The 25669-nt window shown below is 39.6% G+C and overlaps 1 pseudogene; it reads left to right on the top strand.

Moving 5' to 3' along the window:
- LOC140065906 (RNA polymerase-associated protein RTF1 homolog) lies at positions 1-24703 on the top strand (annotated as a pseudogene).
- The last annotated feature ends 966 nt before the right edge of the window (positions 24704-25669 follow it).

Genomic DNA, 25669 nt, shown 5'->3' with positions numbered 1-25669 from the left:
ATGCCTCCAAAGTCTTTACCAGTTTCCTTGCCGGAAGAACTTAATAAAGTTTGCCTATTGGGTCATAAATTGGAACACTGATGCCACATGCCCTTCTTCGCCAAGACTATGGGGCAGATTTACTTACCTGGTCCATTCACGATCCAGCGGCGCGTTCTCTGCGGTGGATTCGGGTCTTCCGGCAATTCACTAAGGCAGTTCCTCCGACATCCACCAGGTGTCACTGCTGCGCTGAAGTTCCCCGAGGCCCGCCGGCGTGCACGATCCCATACTTGGTGAAGGTAAGCGCGTGTCCCGCAACCCTTTTTTTTTTTTTTTAAATGCGGTGGTTTTTCTGAATCCGTTGGGTTTTCGTTCAGCTACACCCCCCCCCCCCCGATTCCCATCGCGTGCATGCCGGCGCTAATGCGCCACAATCCGATCGCGTGCGCCAAAATCCCAGGGCAATAAGGGGAAAATCGGCGGAAAATGGAAAAATTCGCGTAACCCGCCGGTAAAACGCGGTTCGGGCCCTTAGTAAATGACCCCCAGTGTCTGGCTACTTTGTACAGATCGGTATTGGCAATCACAACAGCAAACCAGTGTACAGGGTTGCCAAAATTACCAGTGTAGTGGAAACTACAAAAGTTGGGCAGCACAAAGACAAATAAAGGTCTGCATGGGAGCGACCAGAGAGTATTTCATCTAGAATTTGTGTCCAACCAAGAGTTCACTGAAAGTGAATTCATGAAGTGGAAGGAGGCTATATTCTTCGCGGGCATGCAGCTCCCCACATTGGACGAGATTAACAAAAAAGAAGTTACTATTAAAGAGGCCATGAACTACACGTTCAATGACCTGGACATTGAAGAAATTGTAAAGGAAAAGGAATGGTTCAGGAAAGCCTTACCCATTTATGCCATGAAAAAGACCCAGCTCCTCAAAGACAAGGCCATATCCGAGGAAGCTGGAGCACAAGAACGGGAAAAGGCCATTCAAGACCAGCTGAACGAATTGGAGGAGCAGGCCGCAGCTCTTGATCGTCAGAAGACAAATAATATTTCCGCTATTAGCTACATTAATCAGCGGTACAGAGAATGGAATATAGTGGAATCTGTGAAAGCCCTAGTGGCTGAAAGTCAAAGCATGAAGCAACAGCAGATGGATCCCTTCACCAGTAGACAGTGCAAACCTAGTATGATCTCCAATTCCCCGGACTCAGCGTTGCAGGCTGCCATCATCGCTCAGTTGATCGCCAAGTATGGATCAACTGGGAATCCAGACCCCACTACAGACATAGTAACAACTCAAACTAAAGATAAAGAAGGAAACACAAAGTCCACCAGTGACCTGTCGGAGGACTTATTTACAGTAAATACTTATATACTTAACACATATGATATTTCAGTTTTGTTTAATAAATTAGCAAAAATATTTACATTACTGTTTTTTTTTCTTTAAAGATGGGGTGCAGACTGTACATGAGCAAAAAATAAGAAGTTTTCTGAGAGTGAATAATTTAAAGGCGTCTGAATACTTTCTATACCCACTGTAGATTCCTACTGTAGTATAGGGACCAATGGAGACTCCATTTGCGATCACAAAAAGTCTGGAAAGATATATAGATTTCTTTGAATATAATTTTATGCTTGTTATCACCAGCATTGACAAAAGATGGGAAAACAAGGCCTGTGTCTTCCAATCAAACCCCCAACCAACCTTCAGATTACAGAAAAAAATCTGTGAAATTACTGTAAAATGAGTCTAAGTAGCAGGATCAGGAAATTCACCCTGTAACCCAGTTCACACTTCCGACCTCCAAATACGGGTGTGAATTGGGTTGACCTGGTAAATCTTCTGATCCTGAGGTCTAACAGATCTGTTAAAATTCACAAATTTCAATCCCTTAGTGATGTTTACATAATAAAGATTATTTTTTACCCCCTTACTTTACAATTTACTCAGTTTTATTGCTGATTTAGCTCCTATCATTCAGTGATGGTTAGTGTAAAAATCCATAGTGTGGACAGGGACTCTCTAACCAGACACTTTATGAATCCTTTAGTGCTGTGGGGTGACAATATGGTTAGCTTATCATTGTAAAGGTTTATATACACTTTAATTTAGTTTCTGAACATTGTACTGATATCTGACAACATAGAAAGAGAGATGAGACAGATGAGAGATAAGAGATGATAAGATCCATAAGATGGATATAACACACAATGACACTCTCAGCTCTGCTAAATCACCTATAACACATAGTTATGCTATATACCTCCCTCCACTGATAAAAAAGTCTGTATCTGTCTGTAGCTTATAGTTTTACTCTCCTCATGATGTGTTGATTTGTTGTTTGCCAGCAGGAAGTCTCTCTCTCTCTTTTTCTCTGTTCGCTCGTCTTGGAATGCAAGATAATTATTTTGTTATCCAGGGTACATTTTAGAAACTTGTATTTGTAGGAATACCCCTTTGAGTGTTGCAAATGGATCCTAATGTAAGGTATTAGAAGTAGAAGAATGTATGGAGCCCGGACAATAAGGAAGGCTCCTCAATGGGATTATTAGATTTTTATATTTTACCTCAGAATTGGTTTAGGTGGAAATTTTTCCTGCCTGAAAGCTGTTGCCACCCTGACTCGAATTTTGCTGGGTTGGTAACAGGTCTGATCGGTAGGGCTATAGGGCCAATTGACACCTGTCGCTGGAAAGAGTGCTCACTTCCCCTCAATGACAGCAGGCAAATGGTTACCTTTTTTTGGGTCACATGTTCGGTGTTTTCTTTAAATACTGCTGTGTGAGGTACTCACTGACCTTATTTTCAGTGAAAACCCTAGAATTCTGTACCATGTCACCCACTCCCCCCCCCCCTTTTCTATAATGCATTGTACTGTCATGGCTTTGATTTTGCGTATCAGCGTGTAAATTGCATTTTGCTAAAATAAATAAAGTGGTTCAAGCTTAAGGCTGAATCTATTATTTATTGTCTGAAGTTTTATTAAAAATTTTTATATTTAAGGTTTTTACAAAGTTGTTTTTGGGTAAGGTAATAAATAAAGGCAATGTCCAAATATTTATCCACTCATTCTGTTGTCCATGTTTTGTTATTAGAGTTTAAGTATATGCTTAAAGTATGTCTTATAATCCCAGAAAAGAAGAAGAAAATTTATCGGATCTGTTAGTCTTCCATCATCTTTGTGGTGACAGAAATCAAAAACAGAGGTGTACTGGACCTAATATGTTGTCCTTGGTAGACCGGCTGCTTTCTATATAGCAGATGAGGACATATGAAGCCTGTCAATGGTTAACTTTCAGCAACATTGTGAATTCAGTCAGATAATGATTCTCTCAAAGATTGTCACCAAACCTTCCCTGTAGACTCTATAAAATGCTGTAAATTCTTCAGATATGTTAACAGGAAATCTGGCTTCACAAGATCACAAAATAGGACATTTGTGGCATTTTGAGCAATTTTGTGCAAAATATTGCTTACCTTTGCCACCCACTCCAGTATTCAAAATTGGGTGGAAAAAGGGGCGTGGTTAACATGTTCAGTCAGACTTCTTATTCAAAAAATTTTTTTTTAAATCTCACATCATTAAAGAGGTGGTGTAGAAAGTGCAGTAACTTTTAAAGAGAGACTTAAAGTCAATGCAGTCTCCAGCAAACCTGACTTCAAAGGCTCTGGTACTTTTATAAGAATTACTTTGATTTTGCTTTGAATGTAAGTTTTAGTTGCAACTTTTACAAAATTTTAAAACAAAAAAAAGTTACAAATGTAACCAAAAGTTCAAAATTGTAGACAAAGAGTTATGTACGTGAAAACATAAGATTCTTAGACTTTTTTTTACAAGTCAAAGATTAAACTTTTTTTATGTCTACGTCTCGAAAGCCACAGACTCAGTTATTCTGTAACTAATGGGAAGACACAGTTGGATTCCTTCACCTGACCTTCCAATGCTCTGATGCTCTAAGACACTGATTGTTCTGTCTTTTGTTTTGTCTTTTTTTTTTACTGGCTGTAAAACTGAACCACACTTTTTTTGTCTCTTGTGTTAAGCACAAGTGTTTAAATTCCTGAAATGTGCATTTCAAAGCACCTCCCGAATAACCCCTTTCACTTTAGCAGGATATGTTTGAAAGCACCAACAACAAAACTGCAAATCCCTAGATATAAATAGGGGGAAGAAATAACAAAGATTAACCTTTAGAGCATCTTTGTACTGTATCCTTCTAAGTAACAATTCACAAGTCTCTACTTGTGCTTCCAAATCCACCTTATCTTGAAATAAAATCACAAAAATTATAGGGCACGTCAATATGGTAAAAAGAAATTCTGTGTTGTACCTACTACAAAAAACATCTAGGGATTGAAAACACATTTGTCCTCTTAGGGATCACCTGATTGTTCATAAGATATTACTAGAATGTAAAAAGTTGTCACTTCAGTAACCTATTTCAGGATCAAGGCTTCTTCCATAGCTTTATGTTTCCATTGTATCAAGAAAAAAATGATGATAATTGTAAGAGCACAACATATACACATAAGAACAAAATTAGCTAAATCTAATTTAGATGCGGTATTTTCTAACTTGCAAGATTAGAAACACTGTTAGAGTTTTCCTTATATAAAATAATACAGGACTCATTGGGGGGAATTATACAATTGAGCACATCGGGCGGCAGTTGTGATATTTTTCCCACTATCACACGTTGCGCTCTACATACTAAGAGGCTCCAGACGATAATGCGCCTAGGTGAATTCTATGTCATGTTTAGCCTGTTGTAGAATTCTGCAATAGTCTGTGTCCCTGCCTTGGCCCACTCCATGCCTTGGCCCATTTGACGTGAGGATGGGGTCATTGAATAAAAATTGTGACTTTTTCACGGTTTGTACGACAGAAAACTCATCATTTAGCCTTTATATTGGCACTTAACTTTTTATATGACGCTCTTATTAGTTGCTACACATTTTAGATCCATGATACATTTATTATCTTTGTATTTATTTAGATATTGACCATTCCTATGAATAGTTTCTTCTCCATCTATTTAATACCCTTTGATGTATCTATTTTATCTGTTGTTAAATGATTACTTTTTAGTACTCTTAAAGGGGTTGAGCCACCAAAGCAAGCATAGACCAATCTGCAGGATAATTTGATGAAAAGTGGCGGCCTGATCATGAGGATGTTGTCCTGTCTCCTTCCTGTATATGGACGAGAGGTCACTCATGGGCATTGCCTCTCCATTTATTCTCTATAGGACTAATCACAGGGTTACTGTGGATTGGTTATAACTTGCTTTTGGTGACACAACCGCTGTAGGGAAAATGCAGTTTATTGTAGTGTAGCAGTGTTCAATATAGTGGAATACAGTATAACAGGTAATGCTGTATAGTATAGTAAGATACAGCTGCATATATATGTTGTGTTACTGGGTAGTATAGTCAGAAATCTGTCTTGGTACATGGCTCACCACTTTGCCAATCCTCAGATCAGTAAAAAAACAACGTATATAACTTGCATAAAGAAGGAGAACAATTACACTTGTGTTTTAAGAGCTTACACTCCATTCATAGTAAATATTATATTGTTCTGTGTTGGGCTGTCCCTCTTTAGGCACATTTACGGTTAAGTAGCGATATATTAAATCAAATATTAAATAAATGACAACGAAAATTCTATGTGAACAGAGCGCGGCTTTATCCACAGTGAAAACTCTTACAAATAATCTCCTTATGTTTCCCTGGGGAGAGCAGAAGTCAGTACATATTAACCCTGACGTTGTAGTGGTTCCCTATGGAGGAAATGTATATGTGTGCAGCTTAGGTTTGTTAAGTAAAACTTTAAATTATTCTTTGACCTAAAAATTGCCCTTGACAATTGCATTATGTGGAGGAAAGTGATCTCTCGTAGCAAATAACCATTAATAAACCTTGCCCACTGCTGCAGCTCTTAGATTTGCAAATTTCGGCTATGATTTATATGGTCGAATATTATTCATTATCTTACATTATATGTAATGTATAGCATGAGATCCCTGGATCAACAAACCCGCATTATTACCTATAACTGCAGATATGCATCAATGGTGCAGACACTTCTTAAATACCTGTGCAAGCAGTTTACACAAGAAAGAACGTGCAAAGTCCGACAGAAAAGGCCCTTAGTAAATGTGCCCCAATGTGTCTAAAATGTGGAAAGTTACAGAGAGAGCTGACAATGCATCTCCCCTCAAGATTTATAAAGCTTTGACCTCTAGGGAGATAGGGGGTATCCATTGGTGCTTCTAGGCCAGTTTGTGGCATAAAAACACTGAAATAATTGGAATTTTGTGAGCACTGCAAGAAATTGAGATTATTTTTGTGGCTATGTTACCTCTGCACCATGTGGGCATGGAAGGAGGTTTCCCGCCAGCTAAGTGGTCCGAGCAGGAACCATGCCTGCGTACTTTCTAAAAACCTGCAGGTTTTTAGACAAAAACAACACAATGTCGGACCAGCCATTATTATGCCTGGTGGCGTGTCCGCCCCGGTGTATACATAAAGAGGTCTATGTCTGACCCGGGGGTCTGACCTTTATTATATGCCAGTACATGAGTGCTGCATATGATAAATTACCCCCATAATCTCTGAAAGTTCTCTGCTGCCAATTTGTGTGGGGTAAAACCAGGGGTTCGTTGAGAGTGCCATGAACTCTGGGCTGTGCAAATATGATAGATCCTACAAGTCTGGAGTTCACTTCCTATATTTGGTACTAGAATCAACCTTCTTGGGCAATAGAGAATGTGTCCTTTATGTCTATCATCAGTTTCAGGACCTTTGGAGGAGCTTCAAAGGTCCAGAAATGGCTCTTGTGTGCACGAGTATTGAGATGAATGAAGATTCAATGGGTTAAGGTGTCAGTGTCAAGTTTTTTGGGTGGTCGAGAAGCACATGACCTTTAAGTGAAATGTGGTGATCATGAACATGACTTTGAAAAGATCCATAGCGTGAATGAAGAGAAATTTTCTTTTGTTTTAGTGCACAGTGGTCCAATGCACCATGTCTTGCTCAGTAACACAGGATGAGCAGACACTGTCAATCAAGGATAAATTAATGGTCTGGTGCAGTGAGGGACTATCAGATCTTATGGCCATGCCCAGGGTGTAATAATACCCTCCTTTCATATTCATAAAAATTAAGGCTGCTTATTATGTAGGAAACTTGACCTACAGGGTCATTTGTAGGATAGATAACCTTTAGAGTTAACCTTTTACAAAAATCACCAGTATCAATTTCTGTTCTTTGACCTCGAAGGGAATATTTTATTTATGATATATAGATTAAGAGGAGAAACTATTTGATGCTAAAAGAGGTGCAATTCTAAAGGGCACTTTGACCCACAAGAAGACTCTGATATTATACATAATAAATATAGTTGCCATGTGACTAGGTATAGGCCAGGATTGACAGTATCTTTACTGCAAGGCCTCTTGCATCCAAATGTGTTTCAGGGCTCTGAGCTATCCTTTTTTTTTAAGCGGCAAGCACAAGGCCCCACTACTTTCTATGCGGACATGGAATCCAGGACCTGGGGCATCAGTCAACTATCTGGGCTGCAAAAGACAGAGCAGGTCCTGCCCATGTTTGGGGCCATGGCTGTCATTTTCTATTGACCTTGGCAAGTGAGTGGTGCTCGACAATGACAGACAGGCTGCATACAAGGGATCAGGTCACCATTTTGCAGCCCACATGTGCATGAAGCCTCTTAGGCGGAGTTTAGTTTCTATTTTCTAATTTTTTAATGGTCCCATCAGATTGCAGTTTTTATATTCACTCCAGATTTGGCTGACCTGTTTTGTGGTTGGTAATTTTGAGTTGCAGTGGTTGCACAAATGTGTCATATATTTAGTATTAGGGACATGGAGCACTAGCACCACTAAAAACAAGCAAAGCAAAGCCATTTAGTAAAAGTAGAAGCAGCAGTTTTTTGGCAAGTGGCCCCAAGTGTAAGAGTCGTTGTGTAGCTAAATCTCCTGGAGGGGCACATGGGTGTAAGTGTTGCGGCCTGCTGTCTATAATTAACAGGATAGTGTGTGCATGAATCAGGGTCTCAATAGAGCTGAGAGAATATGATCATCCATTTCTTCTACGACCGTGGTGGTTTGTGAGCAAGTGGAAATTAAATCTTTAGCAGCAATCCCCAATCCACTAAAAGGGATTTAAGATCAGTAGCCTCCCTTCATCCTTAATTCTTTTATCCATCCTGCCAAATCCTTAACTGTCTACCCACCCACAGCTGGCTCTCTCTTAAGTGTATTCATATTCCCCCCATAAAACCTCTATGGATTGGTTTGAGTTTAAAATCCTATTAGTCTTAAATGAATTGTCATTTCTAGTGGAGCAGCGAGTTGGAACTGCAGGCTGAGACCTGTAATAATTAACTGGGAAAAGGTTACTGGGACTGGGAGATGAAGATCTCATACTGGGCTTTAGAGAAGGGAATTGTTTCCTCTCCTTACTTTCTATTATCTTATCCCAAGTCCCATCCTCCTTAGCTTATACCGGGCCTTTATCTGCCAGGCAATGGACCACAGGGCTTTGAACCCTGAAATGTGATTCTTCACATCTCCTTCTTAGTTCATTCTAGCAAGAAATTTATCAAAGACCTAATATGTGAATGTTTAACAGAAGGGACAAAACTAAAATACTAAAATATTTCTAGAATTCATGCAAATATATAGTTTATTTTTAAACACAATTTAGATTGCTCAGTATTTTATTTGATTGTCAAAAAATAAAAAAATAAAGAATACTAAATAATACTATTTCAGTGAATAAATCTATTGTTAATTTGTTTTTTTTACATGTTTTTGTCTATTTTCTAATAGACATACTCTGTAGACTTACTGAAAAGATTTTCTGCAATATCAATCATTTTTATAACTATTTCTTAAGAAACTTATTGGGGGACATTTATCATACACTGGCGCTTGTGCGCAGCGGGATACATCAAGAGGTGGAAGCCTCTTGATGTATTGGGGCAGGATGCGGCGCTGCGTTTATTCTACGCTAGGCATTGGCGTGAAGGTGGCAGAGAGGGCTAAATCGTTGAAAGTGCTAGCAATAGGCGTGGCGCAGAGGTCCTGATAAATATGCCCCAGTATGTATATATCTATAAGTCTTTTATGTTTTTATTAGTCTTGCCTTACGTTTTGTAATTTCTTTTTTTGTCAAAGCAGTGTAAAATCTTATTGTATGTATTAATCAAGTATAAATAAGCCAAGTTTTGATTCATTGATTTTTTTTCTTTCAAAAGATTCTGTTTGGGTCGACATCGAATTGATCCAAAGTAATTTGCCCCATTTGTCCTTAAAGTTGGTACAGAATCTCTTTTTGTCTAATTTTCTACAAATTATTTCATTAGGGTAATTCTTACACTTAAATATTTGTGAAAATGAAATAAATGAGATAGGACCTTTTTATAAAAGAAAATCATTGTTTTAGAGGACTAGAAGGTTTGTATACCAATTTCCAGGACAAATGAAGCAATATTTGAGCCTAACACATCTACTTATTGACAAATAGATTCACTCATCTCTTGTTTCAATGGGTTTTTATTATTAGAATAGTATTTCCTTTTAGTGTATGCAAAATCGAAATTAAAAATTCCCCAGATATTAAAATTACACAATAACTTTATTATACATGTGTTACATTTATCGGGGTATCAAATACACATATACGTTTTTATGTTAAAGAGCATTGTCTCACAGGACCTTGTCAACCATACAAATCCAAATCTACCAGACAAGTACCTATGACTATCTCTACAGGAAGCAAACCATGCTATATGTCCTGGATTGGATAGTTAAAGAACCAATTATACAGGCGGTCCTCGACTTAAGGACACCTGACTTACAGACGACTCCTAGTAACAGACTGACCTCTCTGTACACTTTGACTTCTGGTGAAGCTCTTTAGATGCTTTACTATAGTCCCAGGCTACAATGATCAGCTGTAAGGTGTCTGTAATGGAGTTTTATTGATAATCCTTTTTCCAATGACTGCACAAAATTTTGAAACGCCAATAGTCACATAAACAAAAAATGTATTTTCTGTAGTTACAATTATAAAATATACCCATTCCAACTTCCATACAAATTCAACTTAAGTACAAACCTAAAGAACCTATTTTGTATGTAACCCTAAAACTCACCCTTAAAAATATTTGTGAAAATGAGCTCAATGAGATATGACCTTTTTATAAAAATTTTTAGGCTATTTCAAGGCTGGATAATGCTAGATGATGAAATGTTACAGGTAGGGTGTATCATGAGGGGATGCAAAGGTTGCCCCAAAGGAGTTCCATAAGGTGTCTCTTTCCCATACAAATTGTGAACCATGCATTTTAAGTTCGGGGCATGACACATATTTTGCATTGACACTTCAGCAGCTTCAGTTTGAGTCTGTAGTAACATACAGCTGGTCTCACGTACCATGATTTACCACCTTTGAATGTTCATTTCCTTTAATCCCTATAGATCTCATAGAGTTGTTTCCCTTTCTCTGGAATATACAGCTCTCCAGGCCCCCGCAGCCAGAGGACATAAATGATGCGACTTGCTAATCAGTTCCTGCACATACAGAAGGTCATCTATTTTATGGCAGTACACAATAGTCACTACGACCAGGACCCCGGTAGGTAATATTAGGTGTAATTAGAGGGCGAGAAGCAATTAAATACCTTAGTCATGAAAAAGAAAAGTGAATTTGTTAATATCCTGCCATAAACCTATCAAAGGGGCTGTTAATTGTTCAAAAGAGATGTTATAATGGACAATGACTTTATTATAATGTGCGGATCAGCTGTTTAACAGTGACGCTGGGGGGGAATGGGTGCATTTTACAAGCATTCTCCTCTTGTAAAGCCTCAGTATTACTAGTTACAGTCTTTTATGAGCTAGGAGAAGATGAAATCCTCCCATGTCATGATTAAGCATGTGAGGTCTGACTACATGGTATATACTATTTCATGAGTAGCCAGCTGAGAAACCTAGCCATATGAGATCCACACATTATTGCAACAATGTTATAAAGTAATGGTTACAGCAATTGTTCCACAAGGTACAAGGGTAATAGAATTTCACAATTAAGATGAATTTCACAAAGGTAAGATGTAAGATGCAAGTGGTTGTCTATCGAGGCAAACCTATAAGTCCATCAAGTTGAACCTGTAACTGTACGGGGTTAATCAATAGGAAGACAAAATAAGCCAACTGTCCCAAATTGGGAAAAAATAAATGCTTTCCCTCTGCTAAAATGACAACCATGTAAATTTCTGTATCACCTTTCCATCCGACAGTCCAGCTCCCATAACACAGTGTTGCTCAACCACCAAGCGGAGCCCAATTACATCAGGCAGCCGCTCCTGTCTCTTCTTCCTCGTGAACTCCCTCTCTTATTCCTGAGAACATGTACTTTACCGATCCATGGGGCAAAAATGCTTGGGGCTCACTGCCAAAACATTTCTACCATTAGAGTAACATACTGAGCCAAAACGTTGCCACCTATTACTATGGAATAAAGATACCACCCTTTCACGTTACATCTACCTGGGTTGGAGTGCTGCTTCTTTTCTTACCATTACCATTAGAGTAAAATAGATAGATCATTTTCATTTGATAACATGGTTGGAAGTTTCCTATTGAAGCCTGACAGTTCATATTGTTATCCAACATCATCCGGTGACCGCCATATTTACTCTCCAGTGGCTAGTTTATAGGTCACTTAAATGGTTAATGGTCAATTGGTAAATCACTAGGAGAAGTGAACACAGGAAATTTTGTAATTAATTTTAATATATAAAAGTTTTCACCCTAATCCGCAAACCAATCTTTGTTTTCATTGCAAGTTCAATACTACAAAAGATTTTTCTCAACCCCCCCCCCCCCCTCCTCCGCATACCATAATAATGCATTGGTGCAAATTATAGCTCTTCGTTGCTACCTTCTGCTTTTAAATTGTTTGTCTGGTCACTCTTTTAAAGCTATATTTAGCAAATCGAATCTAGAGACTCACAATCCTGTTGTCTCCAACCCGAAGATGAAATCTAAGGTTCTCAGACAAAGTTATTCCAGGATCGCCATATGAACCCCTCAACATGGAAAAAGTGACACGCTCCCTCTTAGTGGCTCTCCAAAGTGAACTCAATTAGGGTATATAATGACAGCACAAGCATCCATTAATAAAGAATAATTACGAGGTCGGCTCAGTGAGATTATGCGTAACAGGTGTCATCTTCTCAGCGTCTAGTGGCAGCCGAGTTGAGGGTAGAATATTTCAATCTGCCGGGAGCCTGAGATTTAAAGTGTAAAGTCCTTAAAGTCTCAGGGAAAACAAGGGAACAGGAACTAATTCAGAGTTGCCTCTTGGCATCTTTGACCAGGCTTCAGCGTTAAACACACTGACTCCCGTTGGCTTCGCAGCCCAACATCTAATAATAGTTCTCCAATTAAGGACTTTGCTATGTCTGTAGGCCAAATATCACTGAATGTTCTCATAGACTTCAAAGAACAAGAGAATATCACAGCTACTATATGATGGAATGAAACATACCGCTCCAAATAGTGGAGACAAAAATCATTAGATTGAATCCAAAGATCTGGTGACACTTGCGTGGATATCTTTTGCTGGACATACTTGTGGCTCACTTATGTAATTACACGTATGGAATTTCATGCTTCTGTTGGAAAACTACATGAGATCTGAAGATTAGGACCATTATAGGAAAAATTGCTCTATCAACATTTTTTTTATTTTTCATGTTCTTCCTTTGGCAGGGTCACCAGAATATTTTGGCTAAAATTTCTATATCTTTTAAACCGCAACTATGTTTCCATGAGATAATATACATTATTCTGGTCCATTATTAAAAGGTGCCAGGTAAAGTGTCACTTACAATCAGTCCCGATTCATTACAAATGTGATTTAAAAGGCCATTATTGTATTCGGTTTTTCAGATATAGAATGATTTGAAACTGAATTTCTTTGTTAACACCTTGAGTGTTTTTCTATGCTTAACTTATCCAAGACATAATATATTTTCCAGCTTTTAAGACAAGTTTGTAACCCCTAAAAATCTTTTCAGAAGTCGAAGGTTGTCTTATAAGCCGGGGAATAAGGTGCCCTCTGCAGCAAACACCTACCCGTAACACCCACAATTGTAACCCCTTCCGTGTCCCAAAATGTCCAATGTATCAAAATATAATAACAGTTATTCCCCGCTTTTAAAGGGAACCTGTCGGTAGAAATTGACCCAATAAACCACTACCAGTATGTTGTCAAGAAGCCGAATACCTTCCAGATCATGTTATTTTCACGACCTATTATCATTATTAGGCTACATTCGTACTACACCGTAGTAGGGCGGGCATACATCGGCACTGCGGAGAGGAGCAGGGGATGAGCGCTGCTCACCCCGCCCCTCTCTATAGGGAGATACAGTGCACGGCGCCGTATCAGGGGAAAAGATAGGACATGTCCTATTTTTTCCCAGGCTTAGGAGTGGTACGGTACCGCACGTGTGCTGCACCGTACCGCTCCCGTACAGGGCCGTGAGCCCATAGAAATGTATGGGGGACGTATATGGGCCGTACATACGTCGGCCGTATATACGTCCCCCATACATGTGTGTGAATGTAGCCTTATTGAGAAAATCAACTTTGAAGTGAGATGTAAATTGGTTGTATAAAGTCAAGGCAACATATGGCAACCCCCTTCTCTCTGTCTGACTTTATAACTGCTGCGATCATCCTTGATGGGTCCACTGACAATACCCAAGGACCTCCATAATAGCAATAAGCATACACGTCCTGCATTGTCAACTAGTTTATCCTTACTTGATAAAAATATGTGGTGTTCAGTGTTTCTTACTGGGAAAGTGACACCTTACGGCCTTTGGGCCCAGTGGCACCCCTCTGCACCCCCTAAAGATACGCCCCTGCACATATATAAAAACTGGAGCAAAGGGACACATTTACTAAGGACCTTGCGCCAGTTCTGTCAGACTTTGCATGTTCTTTTAGGTGAAAACTGCTTGCACAGGCATTTCAGAAGTGTCTGCACCACATTGTGTCGCACGTGACTCTTTTGTGTTGCTTCATGCTTTAGCGAATTGCATCTCAGAAATAAATGTTGCGCAAACTAGGAACACACATCAACACAACTCTTTTGGTGCACCCCCTTTGGTGTTTGCCACTTTTTAATAAGGTCAAGTCTCAGTATGTATATGTACCTGTACTTTTGTCTCCTGTGAGAGGTCCAGCCTTTCCCTATCATCCACATGCTGCAGCCTCCAGTGTGTTTTTTTTCTCTCTGATCATTTCACTGACACACAAAGGGAGGTGGGAGGGAGGGAGGAGGATGGGTCATCATCTCCTGCTACAGGTCCCTCCTATTTATCAATGCACAGAGAGTCTGCACACAGTACCAAAGGAAGCATCAGGGATGATAAATCAATTGGTGAGCATCCAGTAATTATTATTAAGGCAGTAAATGCACATGGGCAAATTATGTAAAAGAGTGGTCAGACAGTGTAAGACAAAATGCAACCAGGAGACAATAAATAAATAAAAACTTAATAAATACATCTGTAAGCTCCAAAGACACTTTTTATATGGAAACGTGGACAAAAATATGGTACTTTGTGCAATAATATTTCTGGGCCATAGTGTTTAAAGGATAAACCAAGTCTGTACATATTGGACAACTTTTTTCACAAATCAAGACCCTTTTATCATACAAGGCATAAAAGCATCCCAAAATGGTATATTTAGAACAGGACATGACATCCAATCCTTTTAGCCCTATACTGAGCATCACACAGTGCTCCACTTTACAGAGTTGTTGATTATTCTCCATTTGACATTTGGTATACAGATCATAAAACCCAACTTCAGCATGTTTATTGATCAAATCACTATAAGACTAAGGACTGGATGACTGGAGGAGCAGAATTACATGACCAGGATAGTATTAATTTCTTTATTCTTCTTGTTTTGTTGTTTCACTAGGTCTCCTTCTATTTAACATGATGCATAATGCAGGTGCATTTCTCGAAGGGGAAACGTTGTCCGTCTTCCTGTTTATTATTAGCTTTGTCATATTCCTGAACAACCATGATGAGTTTCCAGGAAAACTAGAATTTCATATACAATAGACCTAGATATGTGGAAAGGGACAGATTTGGCAAATTTTTTTTAGCATGAATTCTACATTCTCAGCAAAATGATGTTCATCTAGATGGAAGTTTTGGTCTTCAGGTGCTATTGGGGTCTGTTGTGTGACGGATCCCAATTTCTATCATAATTACAGAACAGAAAACTGGAAATGATATGAACTCCTGTTTATAACTTGTGTCTGGTATCAGCCTAATTTATAACAACCCTGTCAGGTGACTTATTTAGCCCTATCTGGGAGCAGAATATGATAGTGGAAAGACTGACAGGACTCCTAGATGAGACAGTGAGAGTCCTGGTTACTCCGCCCACCCACAGTGATTGACACCTCTCCCTTTATCAGTCTATGCACAGAAGGTTGGGAATCATAGCATGTGAACTTCATAGGAGTCCTGAATGAGTGCCCACACAGTGACTGACATGTCTCCATGTATCAGGGTATTCCTCAAAGTTTGCTAATCACAGCTTGCGGACAGGGTGATCAGGACTTTCATGTCTCACCTAGGAGTGCCAGGATTTACAATGCTCCAAGTTATAGGACCCTGTATTTCATGGAACTTTGCTTCTTTCCTCCTCCATGTATTCCTCTCGGATATAGTTAGTTATTCATGGAAAGTGACCTGCAATATCGGATACAGATGTGTAAACGACATCACATTTTTTGTGGTAGACTGCCCTAACTTACTTACTTGTCTAGAGAACAAGCGTATTCTTGTCAAAACAACTTTATAAAACCGGAGGCACTCTAGCCTATTGGCTACAGCCACTCATTATGTATGCAGACCCCCCCCTCTATTAATTTTCTCCTGGTCCTGTTAACTGTAAACAGCGAATGACGTCACCTGTCTGTCTGCAATACTCGCACATGTGCCATCATACTTTCTTTGCGAGGCAGCCCTCCTCATCCTCCTCCAAAGAAGCTGTTTTCGGGTATGATCGTGCATGCGCAAGACTTGCATACAGCCGGGTGACGTTGCCGAAGAGAATATTTACGAGAGTGCATACATTATGAGACAATGGAACGAAGAGGCACTCAGGGGACATAAGCAGGAGCGCCTCCAACTCATTTGCATATTCTTAAAAAGTCCTTTTTAACAAGAATACGTCCCTTCCCAGATTAAACAAAAATGGTGCCATTCACTAAGAGCCTAGATGGGGAAGTTAGGGTAGTCTACCATATTTTCATCTTTGAGTAAAAAACACCTTCCTTTATCCCATAATTACAATTCCCAAAGCTTCCCCAAACATTTTACTTATTTTTGCAAATCTAGTGGTTTGGAGGCTCTAACTGTTTTATTTGGTGTGTTTTCATAAAACTGAGGGCAAGTAAAACTAACATTTGGGATTAATGGGATTTGTTTTTTAGTTTTAGTCAAGGTTAATGGTATAAAAGTTCTCCATGTCTAGTAGTTGATTTTTAAATAAGTTTGTTTTTTATTTTTTAATACGTTTTGCAAAATGGATTCCCTCTGTGTTGTGGTAAAAAAGGGGCAACTAAGTTTATTGTTTCATGTTCATGTGTGGCCATGGGATTTATTTTTTATTGGATATTTTTATTATATCTTATGTTATTTCATTATTAAGAAGTTCCCCTTGAGGTCATAAAAGATCCCAATTGGACTTTTTGCTCTAGTATTTTTTACTTTTTTTCTTTAAGTTTGTAAGCCCACTGTAAGCCAGTTAGGGGAAAAAAAACCCTAGGGGAGTAGTTATATTAATCAGAATTGCAGTGGGTCTGAAAAAACCTCTGCTTAACACCGTGACAGCAGACAATAACTCGCTGAGCGTTGTGTCCTGACTAAAGGCTGAGATTTGAGTATATCTTGCTATCTCTAGACGTTGCTGCAGAGTCAGGACATGTACTGCCCACCCTCTAAAGAAGGTGGGTGGCTGCCCTCTGCTGGATATAAAAAAAGGTCATGAACAGTGGCTTTATCTCCCATATTAACATTTTACTCAGAATACCAGAGTACTTATATCTACAGCACATATCTCCAAATATGCTTTTACTGGCTTTGTATGTTCCTAAGTTCCCCTGCAACCTCTAAAGTTGACTCATCTCAGACAAAATAAGACTTTTCTATGAGGAGATTTTTTTCTAGGTAAACGGATGAGATTTCACATAAAAGAAAAGAACCTAGAAAGGACATTTCATTCCTACTTGAAAGAGCTGCTAGCTTAATGGAGTAAATCTGTTGACCATGTCCCTTTAAATGTGATCATCCAAGTTTTAGTTTTAGTCTTGGATGGACCCCTCTTATCACCTTTCTATATTGGCTATGACACAATTGGCTAGGCCTCAAAAACATCCAATGGAGGATGTTTCTCTTTTGCCTGGGGTTTCAGGACCCTTGGAGAACCTTTGGCTTTTGCGTACAACTTTACCAAGAGCAGGAACAGATGTACGAGTATTTCATAAGTTATTGTTTCTCTCAATATAAATTTGGTGGGTGGTTTGGGTGGCCATGGGCCCCCTCAAAGGTTTGAGCCCCGGGCTACTGCCCAAACTGCCTACATTATAATTCACTGCTGATTGGGCTTTTGGCCAAATGCAACTGGTTTTACTCTTGGATCTTATTGATTAGTATTCAAAACTTCAGGAGACCTTAGGCAATTTCACTTAGGTATTGGCCCCGGAGAACTGTGTGTGTTTTTAACAGCAAAAGGTCTGTGTATGTTTTTAGTAAAAACAGGGCAGTGAATTTAAAAGCATTTTAATTATAGGGTTGTAGTTGGACCTGATACACTGGGGTCCCATGTTACACCGCTGTGTTTTTAGCCCAGTGCATTCAAGTGCTCTACATCACCGTCCCTCTGCTGTGAGTAAGTTAAAGCAGGCTTAAAGGACTTTTACCACCAGGATGATGGATTGTAAATCAAGCACACTGACATACTGGTCTATACCCACTCTGGAAGGGTCTGCTCTTCTTTAATCTTCTTAGGACCTTGTTTTTATTAAAAAAGTTTAAACAATTATGCAAATAAGCCTGAGGGGCAACAGGCTCCATTGACATTGATGAGACCGGAACCCCTCAGGCTCATTTGCATAATTTAAGAAAACCCTTTTTTGTAAAAGCAACATCCTAGGAAGCTCAAACAACAGCAGATCCTGACAGAGGGAGCTCACACCACTATGTAAGTGTGCTTGGTTTACAATCCTTCATCCTGGTGGTAGGAATACTATACCAGTCCCACAAAGCCCCGAGATGTTTAATACAGAGAGCTAAGAACACAGCAGTGTGAGGTCAGATCTCTAGTACATTTGTAGAAGCTACAGTTGTAAAGAATTTCATCACTTTTCATAGTCCTGCTACTGACAACATACACGAAGTTATGATTAGACATATATCCAGGGCTGCTACCTAACACTGTCAGTAGCTATGAATGGTCGAAGCTGCTGGTAGACTTCCTTTAAAGATGGATGTGCCCCAACCAAAGGACACATATTATTATATGATACTTGATAATCAAAAGGATAGTAAAGTCTAAAAATAATACTGATGCTAGTAGACATGAAGATCCAACACCCACCACCATCAGCCTTGCATCAGGGACTTTGATATCTGGATGGAAGGGTTACATACCTGATGTTCATATGTAAAGGCGAGTTAAAATGTCATGATTCAATAACTTGGCTGCTCTCACTAAAACAATACCAAACTCCAAATCATTAATAGTAACTGAAACAAACATTTGTTCTCTTGGCTATCAGGTATGCACCAATGGCAAACATATGGAATCTCTACGGCTTAGTACGCCTGCTTTAAAGCTGTCAAAGTGTACTTGGAATAGCTACGTCGCAGGGTTTCAACCTCACTTTTGTTCCACGGTGATGATATTATCCCTATCTTTGTTGTTGTTCAAAAGCATGACATGTTTGCTACACAGAGCCGGGAGCCCTCGTATGCCTCTTACGTGTCGCAGCAGGTTCCCCTATGCACAATGGAGTCCAAGACTTATCTTAATATTTGCAAATAGTTTACACTGCCAAAATGAAAATTATCCCTTAAAGTTAAAGAAACCACTTCTACTAGAAATAAAAAACCTTCTATTTGTTGTGTATCAAATTCCTATCAACTTGGAGCACGCTCCCTGTATTAGAAAGTAACACTATACCCCAGGAAACAATCGACAAAGCAACCATTACAATTACACACTGATAATAAACCTGCAGTAAATAAGGGAGTTTTTTCCAATGTATTTCAAAATTTTCATCTAGTTTGCAATTGTAAATATGTTTTTTCCCCAAATATGCTTCTTGCCGAAATAGTCCTCACTACAAGAAATCTCCAACCAACTGAAAGTAGGAAGTGATCTATGAATTGAAAAGGTTTCCAGGAATTCTAGAAGACTCTCTCTCTCTGAGCCAGGGGTGACCAAAAATGAACGTACTTACCCTGCTCTGGCTCTTGGTTCCAATGTTGTGTCAGTCTTCCCGTCCTCGGCACTGATGAATCACCAGAAGTGCCTGGTAGATCACCACAATGTTCACGAGGAGCTGGACAGGGTAAGTACACTTTCATCTTTGGATACCCCTGCCCCAGCCAACAGAGAGTCTTCAAGGATTAATTCTAGAACTTATACCACCCTGAGGTCCAACTATAGTGATGAAGTACAAATGGCACCTGGACCTTGGTGTCTTGGGACTAAACATATGCAAGTCCATAGAGGTTTCAGGTGCCGGCAAAAACCATGGGTATGACCAAAAAAGATTGACTGTATCCAATGATGTAACCTGAACTTTTAGTTGGTTTGCAAAAAAAATGAAGATGGTCCCATTTACTGACTTTGCCAGTTGTTGCTCATCTGACGGGTGATTCCAAAAAACCTCCAGATGTATCTTCTCTTACTGAACATAATGGGTCAGACTGACCCACCAGAGCTTGTCTACGGTCTATTCTTCAGGGGGAGTCACAAGTAACATTATCATTTAGGATGTAATTAAAAGCTGACATATGCTCTATAAAGTTTGTCAGAAGGCCCTACTTTCCTCCGTTGGAACCAAACAACCCAATCAGATACTACAAAAAAATTAATGCAGAAAATTTATGAAGACTTGATAAAATAGAAAGTATGCAGTAGCTGAGGTGGGTATTATGGGTATTATTAATGTTTTATGAGGTTCTGCAGTAGCTGAAGTGTATATTGTGGTACTCTGTAGCAGTGTAGGAGTATATTATTAGGTTCTGTGGGAGTAGATTAGGAGTTAAGTTGAGGTACTGATGTATTTTGTTGACCAGCAGGAGCTGAGATGTAAATTATGATGTTTTGCAGCAGCAGGGACATGGTTGCAACATAGGCACTGTAGCTGCTGAAGAACCTCTATTTCTATTGAGAGAGCTCATATGTGATGTATGACAAGTAGTGATGCCTCCAAAACATCCTAGCAGGACAGTCCTGTACTTTGGGCTGTGTACAGGATGCCGATAGAGTTGGATCAATTGCTATGGTGATACTGCATGTACACAGTAAAGCCTGGCAGGCGCACTGACGTCATCACAATGCGCCTGCCGGCCGCTGCTATAGTAGATGTGGTGGAGGAGGCTGCAGGACGGCAGCGAGGGAACGAGGAAAGGTTTATTTATTTTTATTCAACAGAATAGGGGCCTTAAGATAAGCAGCAGAGAAGGGGCTACAGATAAAGAATCACAATAAGACCGGATGCAGTGAAGGGGGCACAATAAGGCGGGGAAGCAGACGTGGGGCCTATAATAAGAAGTAGAGCAGAGGGGTGCACAATAATAGGGGGAGCAGATAAGGAGCGTAATAAGGAAGCGGAGCAGAGAGGGGGCACAATAAAAGGGGAAGCAGTTAAGGGGAATAATAAGAAAGGGGAGCAGAGAAAATGGAACCAATGTAAGAGGAGAGGAAGCAGAGAGGGGGTTCATAATAAGAAGGGGAGCAGAGAAAGGGACCACAATAAGACGGGAGCGAGAATGAGGCATTGGGTGAGAATATACAGTGTTAGGCTACATTCACGCAACAGTGTCGGCGCCCGGGAGAGGAGGAGGGGGTGAGCAGCACCCATCTCCATATCGAAGTATGGCGCAGGGCGACGTATTCTGGAGAAAGATAGGACATGTCCTATCTTTTCCCCGGGTACGGAGCGGTATGGTGCCGTGTGCCCATTGCCTTCTATGGGGGACGTATATACGGCTGTATATATATCTCCCATACGGCCGGGTGAATGTAGCCTAAGAGCCATTAATCTTGGTATTATCTATCTTTCTCTGGAATATGGCACCCTGCGCCATACATCGATATTAAGAGGGGCACTGCTCACCCCCTCCTCCTCTCCCTGGTGCTGCCGTGTGCCCGCTGTGCTACGCCGTGCTACGGTACGGCGGGCACACTTCGTGTGAATGTAGCTTTATACTGTGAGGGCATACTAGGGGAGGTGGGATAAGTGCCAGACCAAGACGCATGGCTTATTATGAATAAAAATGTGTGGATCTGTACAACACTACTCTTTTTGTCCCTCTTTCTTCAAGGCTGTAGTGCCACCCATCTATATATCATCATCAGGTTCTGACAACAGAATGTGATGTATATTATTATTGACACATCATCATATATGATGATGCTATTGTAGTGTTGTATGGATATGTTATAATGCAGATCAGCCACCAGAGACATTGCAGGCATCACTATACATTTCCAGGTATGATGGGAGTTGTAGTTATCCAGGGGAGTTGCAGGTTGCTCTTTAATAACCCGTTATCATGAGTGAACCAAGCATTCTGCACATTGAATTCTAACTTTTTATAAATCTAACTCTTTATAAATCTTGATGCCCCGAGGTTGTATAAACCCTTGGCTCACAAAGCAAATGTTGTAGAAAGGTCCCAAATAGACTAATTTACAGAAGATTAATTGCTAGTTCAGCGTAACTTTACGCCCGTCCCGGGAGTTATTGAGGGGAAATCATATCATCTGTGTGGACTTTCTGAGCTCGCTCTCTACTCGCGTCTCTTAAATACACAATGAACTCGCCAGCCGCGTTTAATTGTTTTATTTTGCTCGCTTGGCACAATGCGGTTACATGTCTGCATTTCATCAGGACAAATTATTGTGATTAATACTAGAACAACATGGATCCTTAAATGCTTGAAAATGCCACCTGGGTGATACGACTACAGTCAGCGATTGGATTGGACTCCGAGAGCTCACATTGGTGTTTACTGCAGTATGGACACTCAGAATTGCTATAAATGTTGTCATTTTGAAAAGTTCATGGACTAAAACATTGACGCCCTTGTGGTTGGACTGGGCATTGCAGATCTGTGTCATGCACATTAGTTGGAAAATGCAATGGAAAGGACTAAAGTTGTGCTGTTTCTAGAACAAGGTATTATTACTTTTTGAATGACTCCTTAAAGAGAATCTGTCACCAGGTTTTACCCCACTAAACTATTAGCCCCTCAGGTAGAGTATGAGATGTCCTCTATAGAATTCCTACTTATAGGTTATATTTCCCCAATTTACTCGTCTCACCTAATTTTCACATGAGATGAGTCAAGTTTAGTGGTTGCAGAATAGTGTCACTTCAGAAGCCTCTATATTCTGTTCTATAGTAACTACATGCTTGTGTCATATTCAAGATAAAGATCTCATCTTTCAGATTACATCAGGCTTATGACTTTGTGAGCTACAGAACCAGAGACAAAGGCAGCTAAAAACATTGTTGGAAATGCAGAAACTGCAGCTAAAGATCCTGTTCCCTAATTTTTTAACTGCCTATATGTCTAGTGGTGTAGTTCACAGAACCATAAATTAATAAACTAAAAGATGACAGTCTTATCTTCAATATGACACAAAATCATGTTTCTAGGTGCTACAGAAATAACACTACCCTTGCACGCATTAAACTTGACTCATCTCATGTGAGAATGAGGTAAGAAGAGTTTGCCTGACTTTGGGATAATTTTTTTTTTTATAGGGAAACGCTTAAGATTTCACATTAAAGAGGAAATTTTATACCCCTTTTTATACCCTTCCTGAGGGAGCTTATAGCTTAGTGGGGTAAAACCTAGTGACAGGTTCCCTTTAAAAAATCCTTTATTTATTTGCTTGTGGCTATGATCTAAGCAATATTGGTTACCTATTTAGTGGAACTGGATCAGGTTAAAAGTATCCCCTTAGGTTTTCACCCTTTAACCTCAAGCAAGGATCCAGAACTTCCCACAACTTTGTCCTGGTATAAGTGGTATCAGACCTAAGTGGGTCTAGATATGCGTGTGTAACAAAAAACAGGGGTCAGGCATATAATGATGAGGCAAAAGTTCATAGCAGGTAGACTTCTAGCAAAGCCAAGTGGTAGGTCCAACAAATTATAAATAAGTCCCATCAATGGAAATGGATAACAAGTAGAGATGAGCGAGCATACTCGTCCGAGCTTGATGCTCGTTCGAGTATTAGTGTACTCGAAACTGCTCGTTGCTGAACAGTGAAGAACACAGTGAACACAGGATCATTTAAGTGAAGAACACAGTGAAGAACATAGTGAACACAGTGAAGAACACATTGCAGAAGACATTAGTGCAGAAAGGTGTTCTTCACAATAGTATGTGAAGAACAATATGTGTGAAGAACACATTGCAGATTTTTAACACGGATCATTTTTCTTTTTGAAGTTCCACGAATATTCCATTGAATAAAAAAAACGAAGAAACAGGAGTGACTTCCTTATTTCTCATTAAAATGACACATTTTATTGGTCCCCTTGGTCCCCTTGAAAAATGCTCGAGTTTCCCATTGACTTCAATGGGGTTCGTTATTCGAAACGAGCACTCGATCATAGAAGGTTCAGTAACAAGGATATATATATATATATATATATATATATATATATATATATATATATGCAGGGCACTAGGCTACTAGGGAGGACGACCTCTTATAACAAGGTGTAGTGAGTGAGTGGTCAGGGACACATTCGCACTGGGTGCACTAGCCCTTTAAGCATTTGTCATAAAAAAGGGATTGCACCTTCCAGCAACATTAGCCCGGATTGTGATCTAACCAAATAAATCTACATGGAGTTTGTATATTCTCCCTCCGCTTACTTGGGACCACACTTAAAACATAGTGATTTAAATTGCATTCTATAGAATTTGGAGTCCCAGGGTCTGATGTGACTAATAATTTTTGTATCACAACATATCTTCTGTGCAATGGCAAATAAATAATGTAATAGAAATACTTTATGACTGTCTATAAATCCTTATATTTGTTTTCCTAATCTGACTCCATAGTTTACAACTGCAGATAGAAGTCGGCTTTTAACTGTTATCTCGCGCGTAACTACTATGAGATGGTTTATATAGAACCTGACACCGTGATATCAGTAAAGATAAACTTTCCTTATTTTTCCCCTCTAGAGTCTTAAAGCTTCCCTACATAAAATCATCGCTTATGGTAAGGACATTTCCCTACATTCCCGAACAGAGGAAAAAATGCTAGAAAAGGTTGGGCCTTGTAAAGATGATTTACTACAAGTGTGAAAATATAACTTTACATACTCGGGATAATTTATAGAAGCCACATCTCTGGGGCATTTGCAGACACGTCCTTCCATTAAATCAGAGGCTACATGTATTTATATTTCTTCTATTCTATTGCGAGGAAATTTCAGCGTTCAGTAACACGAGCTTCAGGGTAACCTCTTGATAATTTGTTCTATTTTATAAATAGGCCATAAAGTAGTATAAATACATAAATTAGCAACACCTCCGTGTAATGAAATCTTCGACTCTTTCTATATAAATGATGTACGTACGGTAGTGTCACATTTCAGGAGCACACGTCATGGTATCTTGGCTCTCCCACCATTCAGGAAAATCTGTTTGAAAATTCCTGAGAATTAGATTTTATTATAAATATACGGCCTAAGAGGTTTAATGTAACATTCCGACAAATGCTACATGAAACGTACTCACCAGCAATATCAGGCCGGCAGAGTATTTTATTTCATCTAAGTTTAGTTGCATCCGTACATTTTGAGGATCTCCATTACGGAAATCCAGGTCATTTGATCCCAGTCTCACCACCTCTCCAAGGTTTACTCGACAGTTTGTCATCCTCCTCTGTGTGAATGACTTCCTATGAATCAGAGAATAAAATCATTATCTATTACAGGTGTTTATAAAATGAGTTTATAAAAAGTTATAGGTAGCCTGGGGGGGAGGGAAGGCTGTAAAAAAATTGACCTATTCTTATGCTTACCTTCTCAGGTGCTCCCGTTGATGCCCACTGCCATCCATCAGTCCATCAGTATCCAACACGCCCCTACCCCTGTCTCGCCTGATACAGCATTAGCTTTATTACAGCTATGTACCCCTTCCCCTACCCACCAAGCTCCACTTTTATTTCTCTTTATGTCCATCATCCCCTCTTATGCCCAATGTTGCCTACTGCCCAGCATCAATTCATAGAGATACACTTGTGCGAAGTTTTTGAAGCTACTCAGC

This window comes from Engystomops pustulosus, chromosome 6, assembly GCF_040894005.1.
Source record: "Engystomops pustulosus chromosome 6, aEngPut4.maternal, whole genome shotgun sequence".
NCBI classification, from domain to species: domain Eukaryota; kingdom Metazoa; phylum Chordata; class Amphibia; order Anura; family Leptodactylidae; genus Engystomops; species Engystomops pustulosus.
The sequence above is the reverse complement of the archived record's forward strand: the minus strand, read 5'-3'. Positions and strand labels throughout refer to the sequence as shown.